The 19,323-nt window shown below is 43.5% G+C and overlaps 1 protein-coding gene across 4 annotated transcripts in view; it reads right to left on the bottom strand.

The window, feature by feature from the left end:
- SCLT1 (sodium channel and clathrin linker 1) overlaps window positions 1-19,323 on the bottom strand; it is a 179,667-nt gene that overhangs the window by 75,038 nt on the left and 85,306 nt on the right. The window lies entirely within an intron of this gene.

The following is a 19,323-nucleotide window of genomic DNA, read 5'->3' as shown; positions in this document are numbered from 1 at the left end:
AGGAAAATCTGTATTAGGCTGTATTAATGTTTATGACTTGAACACTGTGAAATGTTTAAATGCCTAATAAAAAACTTTGAAACAAAAAAAAAAGTAAAAACTATCTTAAACTACATAGGATAAAGGGAAAAACTGAGCTTGCAACCTTTAACTGCTCAAGTGCCCTTATGACGTACCAGGTAGGCACATTTGGTAAGGGGCAGATCAGGCTGACCGCTCTGACGGAGAAGCAAGGAATGATCACATGACGTAAAGTGACGGATATGACCCCAGCAATGTAAAGGATAATTGTATTACTTGCACTATGTGTTTCTTTTAGACTGTGTTTTGAATTTATCGCTGGGGTTCATCAAGCTCTGATGCGGGGTATCGTACCCCGGTCCAGCATTAGCTGCCATGGACTTGAATGCCAGTGAAGGCAGCATTGGTGTGCGATACCCTGTATCAGAGTGTGATGAATCTCCGCGTCTGTGTTTTTTCCACTTTCTATTTTAGGATAGTTGTGCAAAAAGGGAAACCGTGTCTAACATGATCAGAAAGCTCGACACCAGACTTGGATCAAGCAAAAAATAACAAAAATATTTGCATACCACAAATACTTGGTATTTTCAACAGTGCTACCAGAGATTCTACAAGTTCGCCTTACTACCACAAAGGACAAAGGCACATCATATGGAGTGGAGTTTATTGAAGACACACAAAGAATAGCTTGTTGGAAATGACCAGCCACTAAACCGACACAAAGTGCTTAATACTGTACAAAGCGCAATATAAAGTTCTGTCCATGTTCAAAACTTTACCCTGATAGCAAGAGAAGGTTTCCAAGCTAATGGGAATAAAGGGACAGGTGACATAACAAAGCAATAACAAAAATGATTAGGTAGCAGAGTATTTTTATTTTATTGACAAATTGCTGTTTCATGAACACTTTCTATTACAGTATAAAAGAAAAACTAATGTGCAGCACACTGTGATATCCAGTAGCTCTATTGCTCCAGAACAAAACTTGAGTTTTTGGCTGTTGTGACACTATGTTGTATCAACTTAAAAGGCATTCGTAGATACAGTTTAAACTTTTCATGTCTAAAACGTTCATGCATCAATACATCTGTGATAAAACATTTGTTATAATTTGATGACTGAAATAATGTTCTTTCGATGTGATAACTTCTGTTTAACATTTACGGGTTATATAATATGACATCACCATAAAAAGGCAATTGTAACAAAGGTGTATTATGCAGTAAGCATTCTAGTGCCAGGCTGTGAGCCAAGTTATACAATGGTACATATTACCACCTTCACGTTTGCAACTGTTGTTGGGTGTCTAAAGGTCTACAGTATTCTTCACTTGGTGTTCATGAATCTTGAATAACCACCACACAATGCGTATGTCTGGTGCCAATGGGTTAGTGAAGCAGAATAATCTTTAGTTCATTTGTCCAGCACTCAGCCTAAAGTTTTCTCAATGCCAACAAATAGTGTTTGCAGCCTTTCATAGGTTTAAATACCAGTTGAATATTTAATAGGACAAAAGCAGACATAAGCATTAAATTATCTACACATCCATCAAATCTTATACACTCAAGGCATGTGTGCAAATCATTGTGCTAGTGTGAGAGCAAGACCCTTTTGATACTATGCTGCTTATTCATGCTGCAGCTGCCTCTTGCTAAACCCAATTTACCGGCTGTGACAGGGCCTTAACCCTTGTCTAAAAGGGCTCCAAATAGAAAGCCTGGATCTTACTGATGAGTCCAGCAGGGAGCAGGTTAATTGCAACTACAAACAATTAGTCAGTCTCCACCTGGCTCAGTAGTCAGGTAGAAAGCATCCTGCTTAAACTGCAGGGGATCTCTCTAGCACTAAGGAAGTGGTGCTGTCAGAGAGGGATCCCAGGGAACCAGACCTTCTATTCCAGGATGAAGCAGTCACTGGAACACGCCAGAGGCTGCACGCCACGGACAGCAACCCTGACCCGGACTGAGAGAAAGAGCCCCTGATAACAGGGAATTTGAAATTCATTGGAATTTGGGTCAGAGGCTTGTAAGAGGCCTATCCTCGCAGCGCTGCAGATAGGAAGTGTGAGTCAGCCCTTACAAAGTGATAGGCCTGTTTTGTTTATTTTATGTGCTTCCTTAGAGCTGTATTGTTTGATGATACAGGCCAAATAAAAGTCAATGTTTATTTCCCCAAAATTTACAGTATGTCTTCCTGGTTACACGTCTGCACTCATTTCACACAGTCTAAAACAGCAGTGCAACTTAGAAAGCTATACTGGAATTACACAAGACCAGAGTCAGAGAACCTGTTGCACCTTCCATATACAACACTGTATGTAACATCTTTCTGCAGCCAAACAAAGTGTCGCATAAAAGTGTATTAATTCAGTATAAGTGATGCTCAGTGTCTCTATTGTAACCTTTTTCTCTGGGTGCTGGCATCTGTGCAGCTTGGTATGGTAAGCAAGATGAAGTAATCATAGATATGAACTTTTCTCTTTCTTTATTTACATTGAACATCAGACACATTTCATCCTTGAGTGCCCATGCAGCATTCCCAAACAGGCACATTGTTTGTTACCTTGTTGTCATGTATATGGCAATCCCTTGCCTAGAATACGGACTTTCCTACATTCCACAGGACCCATTGGCAAGGTGTCCTCTTGCTTAAGGATCCATACCATGTCACCCTGACCGAGCTCATTGGATTCCCACCCACGGGGTGCAGGGGTACCTATCACTTTAGCAGCTCTTGGGTGACACTCTGAGGCCCACACTTGTGGAACCTTCTTTGGAGTACCATGTACATCCTCTCTTGTGGGTTGGACACACCTTAGGACCATATAGAGGGGCACTATTTTCTAAAAGTAACACTTTCCCTAACAGAAAAATAACACACATAGTTTGACACAAACAGAACTCGCATTATGTACAGTGAGATCCCCATATTTGTCTCCTCCTGGTATATAGACCTAGAATGGTCTACCCCCACTATATATACGTAGTAGTGACATCACTAGTCACCATGTCTACAGGGGGAGTGTTTTAGATTCTACTTGGTATCCTATATCCAGTGCTAGATACCTTCTAAAAGGCGAATGTGGCTAGGTGATCAGTGAGGGACGTTACACTGTAGCTACCCATAAAGTTAACCCTCTAGGGCCCTTAACCCCCCAAGTGAAAGTAGTAATCCCAAAGGTGTTTACATGTATCAAACCATTTCTAAAATGCAGGTCAAAGGAATATTATAAAATAATGTATAGTAAAATAAGGGGCATCATCTCTATGTAGTCAGTTCTCACAAATATCATCAATGTTTTATTTTATTAAGTGAATCAAGCATTGGTGTTTACAGATGTTGGCTGAGAAACATGCTAAGCTGAGGTTTAAGAAGAAACATCTAAAAGACAAGTAATCTCTGTGCTAATCACTGAATCCATTTCTTAATCCATTTATTTTATGTGTAGCCTACAATCTTGAACTTGAACCAACTGGCAAGGTATAAAGATGCACACACAAATGGGCAAATTTATCATATGCCTGTATGGGTAAACATACCTGTCCCAGTATTAACTCCCGTGAAATCAATGGGAGTTCACGCTGGAATGGGTGCAATAACTTGATAAATGTGCCCCAAAATTGCTTGATAAGTATCACTCCCTATATGATTCTATCCGAATAGGTTATACCAGTTCATCTTAGGGCACTGAACCTGAGTAACCTCATGACGGTTACATGCTATGGGTCATTACCCTGAATCATTCACTAATGCGAGATCACCTTGATCAAAGACCATCCAACACTATAAGATTCCTCTTTGCTACAGTATATACATCAATTATATGGATTTACATTATAGGTCTACTGATAGTAATATAATTCTGCTATATCAGCTTCATTAATAGGACACCACTATCCATTTAACATCATGCACACTGATTGCAGGTCTTAGTGGAAATCCCCTAAATACAATCTAGCTGGATCCAGTACTTATACTTATCAAGTTTCCTGACTATTGGAAGTCAATAATAATAATAGCATGTTCTTGTATAGCGCTGCTAGTTTTTTACGTAGTGCTTTACAGAGACATTTTGCAGGCACAGGTCCCTGCCCTGTGGAGCTTACAATCTGTGTTTTTGGTGCCTGAGGCACAGGGAGATAAAGTGACTCGCCCAAGGTCACAGGGAGCAGACACCAGGAATTGAACCAGGCTCCCCTGTTTCAAACTCAGTGTCAGTCAGTGTCTTTACTCACTGAGCCACTCTTTCTCCCATACTTTGATACGATTATACTGAATCTGTACATCAAGATGTATATGCACGGTGTTACTACACTATAATCCCTGTTTGAATTGATGGGGTATTAGACTCTGTCTTGTTGGTTATCAAACCTAAGGAGATTGGACATTATATATAACCAATACTCCTTTATAACTTATAGATCCTAACACCAACACGGGTATTGAGGGATCCAGTTATGTGTCGTTGTTTTATTCAATATATATTTTAGAAGATTATGCTAATAAATGTGTTTTTTAATAATGTGATAATACATCCATTAGGGGGAACGAGTGCCAACAACTGGGTTTACTTGTGTTGTTATAGTTTATCATATACTTCTCAACCCAGAGGAGCACCTTCTCCCTATACATTTATCCTAAACTGAGCGGGGGTTCCTGTTTCCCTGTATTGTGATTATAAAACATAAGTACTCACAGACAAATATACAGTTGTGTGAAAAAGAAAGTACATCCTCGTTGAATTCTATGGTATTACATATCATGACATAATAACAATCATCTGTTCCTTAGCAGGTCTAAAGATTAGGTAAATACAACCTCAGATGAACAACAACAAATGACATATTGCACTGTGTCATGGTTTATTTAACAAAAATAAAGCCAAAATGGAGAAGCCATGTGTGAAAAACGAAGTATACCTTATGATTCAATAGCTTGTAGAACCACCTTTAGCAGCAATAATTTGAAGTAATCATTTTCTGTATGACTTTATCAGTCTCTCACATCGTTGTGGAGGAATTTTGTCCCACTCTTCTTTACAACATTGCTTCAGTTCATTGAGGTTTGCAGGCATTTGTTTATGCACAGCTCTCTCTCTCAACGTCCCACCACAACATTTCAATCAGGTTGAGGTCTGGACTTTGACTGGGCCATTACAACACCTTGATTCTTTTCTTTTTCAGCCATTCTGTTGTAGATTTGCTGGTGTGCTTGGGATCATTGTCCTGTTGCATGACCCAATTTCTACCAAGCTTTAGCTGTCGGACAGATGGCCTCACATTTGACTCTAGAATACTTTGGTATACAGAGGAGTTCATGGTCGACTCAATGACTGCATGGTTCCCAAGTCCTGTGGCTGCAAAACAAGCCCAAATCATCACCCCTCCACCACCGTGCTTGACAGTTGGTATGAGGTGTTTGTGCTGATATGCTGTGTTTGGTTTTGCCAAACATGGCGCTGTGCATTATGGCCAAACATCTCCACTTTGGTCTCATCTGTCCAAAGGACATTGTTCCAGAAGTCTTGTGGTTTGTTCAGATGCAACTTTGCAAACCTAAGCCATGCTGCCTTGTTCTTTTTAGAGAAAAGAAGCTTTCTCCTGGCAACCCTTCCAAACAAACCATATTTGTTCAGTCTTTTTCTAATTGTACTGTCATGAACTTTAACATTTAACATACTAACTGAGGCCTGTAGAGTCTGAGATGCAACTCTTGTTTTTTTTGCAATTTCTCTAAGCATTGCACAGTCTGACCTTGGGGTGAATTTGCTGGGACGTCCACTCCTGGGAAGATTGGCAACTGTTTTGAATGTTTTCCACTTTTGAATAATCTTTCTCACTGAAGAATGATGTACTTTAAATTGTTTGGAAATGGCCTTATAACCCTTCCCATATTGATGGGCAGCAACAATTGCTTTTCTAAGATCATTGCTGATGTCTTTCTTCCTTGGCATTGTGTTAACACACACCTGAATGCTCCAGACCAGCAAACTGCTAAAACTTTGGCTTTTATAGAGGTGGTCACACTTGCTGATGATCAATTAATCAAGGGCATTTGATTAGCAGCACCTGTCTGCTACTTAGCATCTTAATTCCTATGGAAGCAGTAAGGGTGTACTTAGTTTTTCACACATAGCTTCTCCATTTTGGCTTTATTTTTGTTAAATAAATAATTGACACAGTGTAATATGTCATGTGTTGTTGTTCATCTGAGGTTGTATTTACCTAATCTTTAGACCTGCTAAGGAACAGATGATTGTTATTATGTCCTGCTATGTAAAACCATAGAATTCAAAGAGGGTGTACTTTCTTTTTCACACAACTGTATGGTGCAAGTAGAGATCATTTGACAACGTGTGGAATGTCCACAGTGCTTTACCAAGTCAGTGTCCAGGGTTTAGGAGGGGAAATTATGTACCCTTGCACACAATGATCTCGTTTATTCACAGTATTAAAGCATGTTTCCTTCCAAAAAGAAACGCTTTGTAAAATTATGAATTGATTCTTCTTAGCATCCATAAAATAAGCAACCGTGTAATCACACAAACTGCAAAACCCCAAATTCAGCTAAAAAGCATTCCAGGTAGGGTTGCCAGGTGTCCGTTTTTTAAGTGAACTGACCGGTACTTTGCCACTGCGTCCGGTAAAAAATGAGAGGTAATACCAGACATGTATGTGTCCGGTATTACTTCTCTAGATGTACAGCTGGTGTCGATGACGGCGGGCAACTCAAGTGCGGAGAGCGTACGGGAGCAGAGTGGACGTGCAAATGCAGAGGGGGGCGGTTGCCGGGAGCCGAGTGAGATGTGCTAGCAGGGTGGGCGGCAGTGGCGGGCCGGGAGCAGAGTGAGAAGCACTCGACACAGCACACAGCAGAGAGAGCAGTCGCAGTGCAGGTAAGAGTGGAGGAGGGTGGCGTGACGGCATCTGATGATGTGGAGAGCGGGTCTGAGTCAGAGGACAGCAGGGGTGAAGCTCACACCCCGGTAGTACAAGGCGACATGAGACTGCTGTGATGGCTTCTGGTGCCACTGTCTGCCAGGAGGACTTCCACAGGTAAGACACTATAACAGGGGAGGGGAGGAGGGAGAGGATGAGGATGCTTGCTAGATGATTATGAGGAGGAGGGTGGTGGGTGTGAGAGGAGGAGGAGGTGTAATAGTAGACTAGTCGCGCTGGTAGGAGGAGGATGGTGGTGTGAGATGAGGGTGGTGTGAGATGAGGAGGTGTGTGGTGGGTGTGGGAGGAGGAGTAGTAGACTAGTAGTAGCGGTGGCGCGAGGAGGATGAAGAGGATGTTGGTTTGAGATGATGAGGAGTAGCAGCAGTAGTAGATGACTAGTCGTGCTGGTGTGAGGAGGCGGATGGTGGTGTGAGATGATGATGATAGGGAGGAGGAGGGTGGTGGTGTGAGATGAGGGTGGTGGTGTGAGATGAGGAGGAGGTGTGTGGTAGTAATCTCTTTTACAACTGCATAAGTGGTCTTCACTTCAAATGTTAAAAAAAATAATTGTGTGCTAGACATTGAGAGCTGTGGATAAGTACTTTTTATTCTATTAAATCAATGTTTTCACTTGTATATCAAGCTCTACATTTATTGCTTATTTTTCATATTTGTATATATATGATACTACGAGTAATATAATATTGCTCAAATTCTGTATCTCATATAGTATTGTCTACTTTGAGTGTGGAACACCAATATTTTTCCTAGTGTTTACTTTGAGGGACTTTTGGCTTCCTTAGCTGTTTATACAACACTGCATATTCCTTCTATTCATTACCATTTGGTGATGTTGATTCCTCTAAACCTTTTTACTACATGCATAACATGCTAACCCTTCACTGTCAACCACAGCAGTTTAGGATGTTTGGTCGTAATCATGTCGTCGCTGGCATTTAGCTGCCACTCACTTCACCGGAGGGACATTTCGCCGACGGATGCTTTACCGCCAAGATAAACCCTAACCTTAGTTTGAAAACTCGTTACCCTAAAAACCTTACCCCGGTCCCCTTACCCTAAAAATGTAACCCCCTGACTCTAAAACCCCTAGTAGTAATAAATGCTGTTGTCCCATTCTTCAACCACATTGACTATAATGGGACTACAGTCCAGGGATAATCCTAATCACAAGCATCTCAACAACTTCTAACAGGTAAGGGAGTAAATGTACAAAAACTGCTAACAATAGGTCATCAGGACTATACATTTATGCTCAAACATATGTCAGTAACTTAAAACAAGAACTGTAATCAGTATTTTAAGAGACAGGGAAGGTATATGTATGTGCAGTATTGGGCACCAGTAATCCTTCTCATTTCTGTCCTATCTCAACACATTGTGGGCACATCCAAGACACCTTGCACCCAATCTCGTTACCTCAAAAGTATGTTGTTATCTTCCCATCCTCAGACACTTCAACCATCTCCAAAGAGGTTTCATCTGTGACTGAGGTCATTGTGCTGGTGAAAAAAACTCCTTTAAAACACCATCAAAGTGTAAAAAAAAAAAAAAAAAAGTGGATTTTAAAGCAGTCCAGTCTCTGACTATCACTGCTTTCTAGCTAACTTAAATAAAGTATGGTACAGTATAAGCAAAGAAGAAGACATCACTACTTTTGATCACGCTTGCAATGAAAGTGAACAGAAGGAACTGCATCTACCTCTGAAAACAGCTCCCCAAAAGTAGTGTCTGTATAATTTTGAGTGGGAACACCAACTTTCTTGGGTTGTCAAATGCTAAAATGACCAAACTAAGGCCAGACGTAAATTGCGCATTTCATCCTTCACCGTCGCATACGATGGCATTAGCACAACATGCTGCGTCCCAGAAACATCTCAAAAATGTTCACGCAGCTGCTGCTTCCCAGAGACTTCCTTCTTTCTTGGTCACGAAAGACGGTTCACAGAATGAAAAAGCAAGTGTTGCCGCGTTGACCCATATTTATCATGGAGTGAAGCATCACATTTCTTTTCTTGCCCAAGACTGTGCAATTAAGGTTATGAAGCAAGTATTTTATGACTCTGAAATTGTCAAGAAAATGACTGCTGTGCGCACAAAACCTTGTGCTGTTAACATGGTTCTGTATCCTCTCTCAATGGAGCTTGTGTTGAATGATTTGAAGAATGGTCCGGCATTTCGGTTGCTACAGATGTATCCAACAAAGGAAAACGCAGTGTTATTTTTTCCCCCTGTGGCTGTAAATGCGTTCACCCCACAAGAAGGTATGTGCTTTAAAATCTTAGATTTGTATGAAGATGCATTTGAAGACTCGTAGTCCATTAAAGATCAGTGGTGTCGTGTGCTTAAGGAGAAAGGATTGTCATTGACAAATGTTTTTGCGTATGGAGCAGAATGAGAAAAAAAAAATATGGACTCAAATGTAAGATTTGAGATATAATACAAGGGAAAGCCCTCACCTGGGTTCAGGTTGGGGCTCAGATCCTGTGCCCCTACTGCTAGGCATCAAAAGTCAGTACATCAGTAAAGTTAAACATCCTTTTCTTTGAATCTGATTTGGACTCCTTTGCAATATATGCCCATCTTTTGTTCTCAGTGCCAGAAAGCCTGACACATGCATCAATATAGTTACTCCTGGTTGATTAATCTCTATGCCACATTGAGAATTAAGAAGAGAAGATACCAGCATCTGTTTTATTATATGCACCCTATGCATAGGTTGAAATCCTGTTTTATTTTTTTTTAAAGTACACAGAGAAGATGACTATGAACCATTAGCGAAGTATAGCTGATGACCTAAGCATGCAACTGTACAGGCATACCCCGGTTTAAGGACTCTCACTTTAAGTACACTCGCGAGTAAGGACATATCGCCCAATAGGTAAACGGCAGCTGACGCATGCGCCTGTCATCACGTCCTGAACAGCAATACAGGCTCCCTACCTGTACCGAAGCTGTGCGCAAGCGAGGAGACTATAGAGCCTGTTACAAATGTGTTTATTACATCAGTTATGCACATATATGACGATTGCAGTACAGTACATGCATCGATAAGTGGGAAAAAGATAGTGCTTCACTTTAAGTACGTTTTCGCTTTACATACATGCTCCGGTCCCATTGCGTACGTTAATGCGGGGTATGCCTGTATATCCTTTAGGTGTTTATTAGTGTTTACTCACATAATGGCTGTACAGCTTAAACTGATGTGTCTCATAAAATACAGTACACGGCTTAATGTGCATAAATGGTTTGGTTAGATTGAAATATGTAGAATAGTATATACATGAATAAAAATGTGGATAGATTATTGTTTGTTTTTTATAAACCATTTAGTATACAAATGGTGTAGAGAAAAAGGTCAACATGTGCTTAAAAACTAGGATGAGGTGTTTTTAACTCTTTTTTTTTAATTTAGCATTATAGTATTTAAGGTGGTTGGTTTAATAAATAATGCTGGCATTTATGTTGGTAACCCACATTTGCAGTCACTGAGCCTAGGTTTGCCTAAAGGTGTGTTTTTTTGTTTGTTTTTTCTCCCGTCACATCTTGTATGGACCAGGAAGTGACAACCGGGCCATAAATATCCAGCTGCACCAAGCCCCGGTGCGGAATTCCACCCATTTGTGTCATTGGGTGGGAATTGTATCTGGGGATGCCAATTAATGTCGAACCTGAACCAGAAGTGATGTTGCGTCACTAAAATGGCTCTTATTTGCTCCTTGCCTATGCTGAGACCTCGTGGGATTACAAAACTGGTATTTAAGGAATGCATAGGATGTACGATACAAGCCTGAGGAAAGGGCCATGGACCCAGAAATGTTGCACTTTGTGAGAATATGTGTCCAAACTGTTAACATCTTATGGGACTCTGCAGAGTTATTGGGGTTTTTTGTACACCATGTGTGTGAAGGACACTCATTATATAGCAGCTACTTGGCTGCTTTAAAATTGGCTTTGGTTACATGATTCTTTATTTATTTATTTTTTTACTCGAGTATTCCATGTATGGAGGAGACAAAGCTTCAGTTAACTGTGACAACAATTATTCAGTTTTCCAGAAATTAGCTAGTCAAGAAACGAAAAATATTATTGCAGCTCACTGCAACAACCATATTTTACACAACTGTGCCAAAATGCTTTGAAAATCATGTCCTTTGACATCTTTTCAAGAAACATTGCTCAAGCTGTAGAACCGGTCAACAGTTTCTTGTGGCCTTTACTTGATCATGGAAAAGTTCACAGATTCTTTGAGAGGGAGGGTGGGGAGAATCAATGACGTTTTTTTTGGCATGAAAGCCAAATTTGCATTGCGCAAAGACTATTTGTTTGCTCATTTGGTCAACAAATTCACTACAGATACTGCAAGTTTACACAAGAGCCCTCAATTACCTGGAGAAGTGGTTTGCTTTTAACAATTCATCATATTGTTCTTTCAGCCTTGCTAATGTAAAGAAATTACGATCTCTTGATGAAGTGATTGAAATTTGGATGTTGTCGCCCTGGAAAAGAACTCCCCCCAGATGCTCTTCATGCCGAATCGGTGTTTTGGATATAGTGTTCGCTTTACTTCAGGGAACAACATCTCTTGACAAGTGGTGTTCGTTCTTGAGCAAGGAATCGGCTCCAAATCTGTTGAAACTTGTACAATATGTTTTGTCGATTTCTGTGTCAAATGCATGTGTGGAGAGAATTTTTAGTGTCATGGGGGATGTGTGGACTGATGGATGGAACCGGATTTGTGCTGAATCAGTGAGAAGTGAACTTTGTGTATTTTTTAACATACCTTTCACTTGTACAGAATTCAAAGATACGGTTTAAAAAACGAAAAATTATTAAAAGCAACAGAGTTAGATACAAAGTACAGTAAAATGTACTGCAATTGTCATTGCCGTAGTCGGAGACAGTTGCTTCTACTGTTAGTGTAAAGTTTTCATTAATATTAAAACATTAAAAATAACATTTGAACGGACTTCTGGTGACGTCATCCGGCATGGTTGACTGCTGAGAGAGCTCCGGGGACCCGCTCTAACAACCGCAATAATTGACAACTTTTTCCTGAGTTTTCCCCACTCTCACAACTAACACCAGACGGAGGAACAAGGGGACGATGCAGTCGAGACTAAAAAAGCCCACAAACCACGGAGTGGCGAAATACTTTCCCCCCTCGCAGAAAAGCCCCGAAGTAAGAGCCGGGATGCAAGATGGCGCCGGCACACGAGGCTCTCCCACCGAGCCGAGCAGGCCCCCGCAACCAAGGAAAGACCCCAACCCAGAAGACCCGATCTCAAGATCCTACATGGAGGAACTGAGAACCGGGACAGGAGGCAGAACCTCCGCATTCGGAACGTCCAGGACCACCTGCGGCCCTACCTGACAAAACTCGTCACCACAGTCTGCAGCGAAATGGATCAAAGGGACCTAGAAATCGACCGGGCGCACCAGGCCTTAGGACCCAGGTCGGATGACCCAAATAGACGCCGGGATCTAATAGTTAGATTCCACAGCTATACGACAAAGGAAAAGGTCCTGAATGCCTGCCGAACACTGGACACTGTTGTCTTCCAAAATGAAGTCTTCCAGGTATTCAGCGACCTATCCAAAATTACGGTAAACAGGAGGCGCGAGATCAAACCACTTACCTTATTTCTGCGGGAGAACGGAGTCCGCTACCGCTGGGGATTTCCGTTTAAACTCATCGCTTCCAAAAACGGAAAGTACCTAGTCCTGCGACGAGCGGAAGAAATGTCTTCATTTGCCAGAGCTCTGGGACTCTCCCCCCCCTCCCTCGTGGACGGAGCCCGAACGATTCTCGGAAGACCTCGAGGAGGGAGACAGACTGATCCACTCCTCCCGGAGAATCGCTGCACAGACACAAAGCAGAAGTAAGTGAACCCTTCACGCCAAACCTCACTTGACTGTGCCCGACATCCCTAGTTGGCCGTTGCCACTTACCCGCGCTCTACAGTTGCACACAGACCCCTGCATGAAAGCCGCAAGGAGCCGCCCCAGAGAACCACAACAACATCAGGCCCACCTTGTATCCCCGTACCTGGATAACGAGACAGGAAGCCCACTTAACCACGGGATCACCTTCCCTATGAGCGCCGGATCCTAAGAGTCGCCGCTGGAGGAGAGAGGCCCTCTCACTTGGGCACCTGGAGGCCGCGGATGGAGAGTGATGGCGGGAAGATTGTTGGAGTCCAGGCTGATCGATCCAACCCGACCCCCCACCCCACATTTTGAACAAGGACACACGAAGAGAAGCCTGCTCGATTGGAGAAGGCATCCTTGCCTCATCCCACGGTCTGTAGAGGGATATTGGGGGGCATGGAGAGGGGGGACTCAGGCCCTACTACCTAATGGGCCTGTAAAAGGAGGATTAAACCTGAGTAGACCCCATACTCAAAGGACCTCCGAGTCTGGGGCCTACCCCAGAGACTGTTTTAAGAGCAGTGGTTCTGTCCCTTATTCCCTGTTGTATTTGTTCGCCTTGCATAGAAATAGTCTCGCCCTAGAAGGTAAATCTGTGTGCCCACCCCTTCCTCACAGTTAAAATCCCTTTATAAATATGCACCCCCCGCAGTCAATCACGTACACCACAACCCTCCCCCCTCCCCTTAACCCCCTCCTCCCTCCCCTTCACCTCCCTCCCCCTTCCCCCCTCCACCCCCCTCCCCTTCACCCCCCTATCCCCCCCTTCCCTTCACCCCCATCCCCCCTCCCCTTCACCCCCCTATCCCCCCTCCCCTTCACCCCCCTATCCCCCCCTTCCCTTCACCCCCATCCCCCCTCCCCTTCACCCCCCTATCCCCCCTCCCCTTCACCCCCCTATCCCCCCTCCCCTTCACCCCCTATCCCCCCCACCTACCTTTCTACTCTTCACCCTCCCCCCCCCCTCATTCAAGCATACAAGGTCTAGAACTGAATACATGCCTAAGAAATTATACAAATGCCGCTCTTAAAGCATACCCACCCCTATTCCTGTCCCCTTCCCCCTCCCAAGGTGTTAGGAATCAAGGGTTAAAGAATCAATGCTAGTCAATGTATAAATCGCAATATAAGTTTAAACATGTATCTCTTCCAGCCTATTATGAAAACTGCAACCCCCGCCCCCCTAATGCAACCCTTCCCCCCTCCCATCCTTCCTTCCTTCCCCCCCCTCCCATCCTTCCTTCCACCCCCTCCCATCCGTCCTTCCCTCCCCCTCCCAATGTGTCAGGATGCAAAGGTTAAAGAATATATGCTTGATAATGTAAAATTCTCATGATTATGATGTGCAGATATTACGATGCCCTGCCTAATGTGAACTGGCCCTTGTGTAGCCTTCCCCCCTCCTCTCCCCCCCTACCCTCTCCCCGCTTCCCCCCTCCTCTCCCCCATCCTATCCCCCCCCCTCCCGGTTCCAAGCTCACACTGTTACAACTCACTGTTGAAGAAGCTAAGGCTGCGGCCGAATGTACACAAACAGAAATCTCCCTTTGCTCCCAATGATCTATATGCTCCCCTCCCCCCCTCGCCCTCCCTCCCTCACCCTTCCTCGCCCTCCCCTTACCCCCTTCCCCTCAAGTGCTTAAGAAGTACATGCTAGTTTAGAATATTTCCCCTGCAGTTGGAATGTGTTTAATAACTGTTACCGGAACCAGATTTAGTGAAATACTTGTATAACAAAACTGAGAACTTGTGATTATGCCACGCCGAGGGGGCATATATACATTTATATGTATAAGGAGGAAGCTTACAAAAACACACATGCTGGGTTCCTTCTCTCAACTCTTCCCCCCCCCCACCCTTGCCCCCACCCCCCTCACCCTCGAACCCACCCCCCCCAGGCAGCATAATACTTGTTTATAAATGTGACGTTGGAAAATTGTGTCTGCGGTGAACACCCCTCCACAACTTATTACTGGCTGTCTCTTGAATGTTCTCCCCCCCCCTACCTCACCCCTACCTCCCCCCTTCCTCCACCCCCCTGCCCTCTTTACCTTCCCCACCCCCCCCCCACCCCTCCCTCCCTTCTCTACCCAAATACCAGTTTAACATCAGAATATACCCCTGTACTCGCATACAATCTCAAGTAAAGCATCAATTTTGCCAATCACCTAAGGGACTATTTATACCTGGAGATTAACAGAGGACCAAGTCGTAATGGGATAGTAATTCAGGATGCCCTGCCCCCCCTGTCAAAGGTCCCCCGCATACTCACCCTCCTCCCCCCTCCCTCCCCACTCTACCCCACACGACCCGTACGAGATTGGGGAGAACGAAAGGGATCTCAGATAACCACTGGGCCCCCACCTCTCCCTGACCTGTCGACGGGCGACACCGGACATACTCCCCCCCAGGGTCTTAAACCCTACTAAACGGTCCTTAGTCAAGACCGGTCTTGAACCTTAAAGACCTTAACAAGGTCTGCTTTCTTGCTCCTTCTAACCCTGCTGGTACTGTCCCAGAAGAATTGAAAAAACTAAACGGTGATATTGTTTTTCTCCAGGAGACGCACTTCACATCACAGGAGCCACCCAAAACCTTCGAAAATACATTCCCTATGAGTTATTACTCGTCATTTAGTAGTAAAAAAAGGGGAGTTGCCATTTTAATCCGGCAGGGCACTCCATTTAATTTAACAAAAATAACAACTGACCCAGAGGGTAGATTCATTGTGGTGTATGGCTCACTATCAGGATCCGCGATCGCCCTGATTAATCTCTATGCCCCCAACGAGAACCAGCCGAACTTTCTTAAAAAAGTATTAGAAGAGGTTGAGTCTGAATAATTGTCATCCCTAATAATAGCAGGAGACTTAAATATGGCACTAAATATGGCACTAAATCCAGCAGAAGACAAGTCATCTACCCCAGGACGCCCACACTCAACCCAATTTTTTTTAGAGATATTATAAAGGAATTTTCTTTGGTGGATATTTGGAGAGCACAGCATCAGGGACAAAGAGACTACCCCTTCTTCTCGGCCCCTCACCAGACCTATTCCCATATTGACTACTTCCTGGCTACCAAGAACATCCTAGAAGCAACGGCCAACACTGACATAGGCCCAATTACGTGGTCTGATCATGCCCCCATTTTTCTGAACCTCACGACCCCATTTGTAAAAACATTCTCATACAGCTGAAAGCTAAATGACTCTTTATTAAACAATAAAGAGGTAGAAAGGGAGATCAAAATAGCCCTTAAGGATTACTTTAGACTGAATCTTGGCACGGTCGAATCCCCAGCTATCCTATGGGAAGCCCATAAGGCGGCTATCAGAGGTAACTTTATCTCAATAGCATCACATAGGAAGAAAGTCAAAGTAAAACTAATCAAAGAGCTTACAGACAAAATTATAAAATTCGAGCAGCAACATAAACTAAACCCCTCCAGGAAAATCTATAAGCTACTGACAGCTGCCAGAAGCAAATTGAAGGACATCCAACTAGAAAACGTAGAAAAAGCTCTCAAATGGACAGGTCAGAGGTACTACGATAAGGGGAACAAAGCCGACAGACTTCTTGCTAGCAAGCTAAGAGGCATACAAAAAAGATCAAAATTACAGCGATTAAGAATAGGTCTGGTGAGATCATTTACAACGAGAAAAAAATTGCAGAAGAATTTACCAAATTTTACACCAAATTATACAATTTAAGAACCTGCTCCGCTAATCCAAACTCAGCCGATTTGGCGTCAATCGTAGACTACCTTGACGATTGTAACCTACCCTCCCTAACAGAGGAGGAAAATAATATGCTGAATGGGAAAATCACACTAGAGGAACTGACAGCGGCAGTAAAGGCATCCAAAACATCTAAAGCGCCGGGACCTGACGGCTATACAAATTTTTACTACAAGAAATTCCTACCTATATTATCACCCCACCTACTAGACCTATATAACTCCTTTATGGAAGGGAATCCAATCCCGGCCTCAATGTCCTCAGCTAATTTAGCAATAATCCATAAGGACGGGAAATATCCGACCCAGTGCGGAAGCTATAGGCCCATATCCCTACTGAACAACGACCTCAAACTATACAGTAAGATTCTTGCGAACAGGTTGAACCCCATCTTACCCAGACTAATTCATTCGGACCAAGTTGGGTTTGTCTCGGGGCGTCAAGCCGCGGACAATACCCACAAAATAATAAATATAATCGATCATGTCCACATGTCCAACACAAAAGCGATGCTACTGAGCCTAGATGCAGAGAAGGCATTCGATAGGATAGACTGGTTATTCCTAGACAATGCCTTGAAAAAATTTGGCTTTAAAGATACTTTCCTGGAAGGTGTCCGGGCTCTCTACCAGAACCCTTCCGCTGCGGTCAAACTCCCAGGCGGAACAGGCGAGAGATTCCAAATCAAAAACGGCACAAAACAGGGCAGCCCCTTATCGCCTCTTCTCTTTGCCCTCATGATTGAGCCACTTGCGACCAAAATTCGTAATAATATGAACATTCAGGGCGTTGACAATGGAGGAACAAATTATAAAATATCCCTGTTCGCTGATGATATCATTCTTACCTTGTCCAAACCCCAAACTTCTCTTCCGAACCTTCAAAGAGAACTGTCGGACTTTGGCAAAGTATCAGGATACAAAATAAACAGTGGAAAGTCTGAAGCCCTAAATATCAGCTTACCAGAAGTTGAAATGAAACTACTCAAATTGAATTTTAGTTACCGATGGTGCTCTTTATATATTACCAAGATAACTACGCAGCTCTTTGGGAAACAATCAAAAAAGACTTTTTATCAGTGGGAAGGTTACCAGATCTCATGGATTGGGAGAATGACATCCATTAAGATGAACATACTCCCTAGACTATTATACTATTTCAGACACTCCCAGTCCATGTACCTGGAACTGAACTAAAAAACATACAAAACAGAATGTTTAACTTTATCTGGCAGGTTAAAAGACCCAGAGTAGCAAGATCGGTCCTGTTGGCATCAAGAGGAAGAGGGGGTATGGCTGTCCCAGACATCTACAAATATTACATAGCAGCACAATTGAAACAAGCTGTCATATGGAACACGGACCCGGCCAAATGTTGCTGGATTGAAATAGAGTTCAAGTATGCCAGAATGCCTTCTCTGCAGGCCTGCCTCTGGAGTCTAGACAGGGGAGATAGACAAGCACATTACTTAAAATTAAAAGCAACAATACTCACCTGGGAGGTATGGTCAAAATATAAGACCAGATTTGGGCTTTGCTCATCTAGCCCACAGCTCACGCCCATACCCAATAATCCCAAATTCCCCCCCGGGATGCAGATCTAAGCTTTATGAACAATTAAAATCGAAAGGGATTGGGGCGATTGCGGATCTCCTAAGCCTCGGAAGGCTCCTGAGCTACCAAGAAGTACGAGCCAAATATAAGATCAGAGAACTGGACACATTTAAATATCTACAAATTCGACACTTTGCCCAAAAAATATGCCCAGCTCCAGAATTCCCCCCTCTCACTAAATTTGAGCGGCTCTGCAAAGCAAACACCTACCAAAAGGGACTAATCTCTGAAATATACGCCGATTTAGAACACTCGGTGGCCCCCCAAAACCACGACTATATGCTCAAATGGGCAGCTGACTTGAATATCACAATAGAGAGAGAGATTTGGGATGAAATTTGGCTGGCAGCCTCGGGAACATCCTTATGCACCACAACCAAGGAAAATATTTATAAAATTCTCTATCACTGGTAATCACTCCTGTGCGATTAAATCAGATATGTCCCCTGGCGTCGGACTTAGCTGGAGAGGCTGCGGACTTAGAGGGGACATGGCCCACATCTGGTGGACCTGTCCGGAAATGATAAAATATTGGACTAAGGTCCACAATTTGATAAAAGAGGTCACCGACCTGGAATTACCTATAGAACCGCTGACCTTCTTACTTGCAAGGCCAATACCCGGAGTTGGCCATCCAACTAGGAAATTAATCTCCTTTATTCTCACTGCGGCTAGATGTGAGATAGCGGCATCCTGGAAAAAACAAACCACCCCATCCAAAAGGTCTATCAAAAAAAGGATCAGTGAAGTGATGCTTATGGAGAAGTTGACGGCAATGCTCAGACAAAGGCTCTTTGCATTCTATAAGATATGGTATGGGAGCCCTGGATACTCCTTACGAGATGAAAGGACCACACAGACACCTCCTTAGAGATCAAGCTCGGTCACCTAAGCTCTTGCACCTAATACTGACAGGCTAGGGAATGTGGATCCCAGGGCGGGAACACCCTCCCCCTCCCCACCCCACCCCTCCCTCTCTGTCCTCTCTCTACGAGGACTCCCCTTTCAATGACAGCCAAGGTTGTCTTTCTTCCCCCCCCCCCAAAAAAGTTAAAATGTTA

Source organism: Ascaphus truei, chromosome 1, assembly GCF_040206685.1.
Source record: "Ascaphus truei isolate aAscTru1 chromosome 1, aAscTru1.hap1, whole genome shotgun sequence".
Lineage (NCBI taxonomy): Eukaryota > Metazoa > Chordata > Amphibia > Anura > Ascaphidae > Ascaphus > Ascaphus truei.
This window is presented reverse-complemented; position numbering and strand designations above follow the sequence as displayed.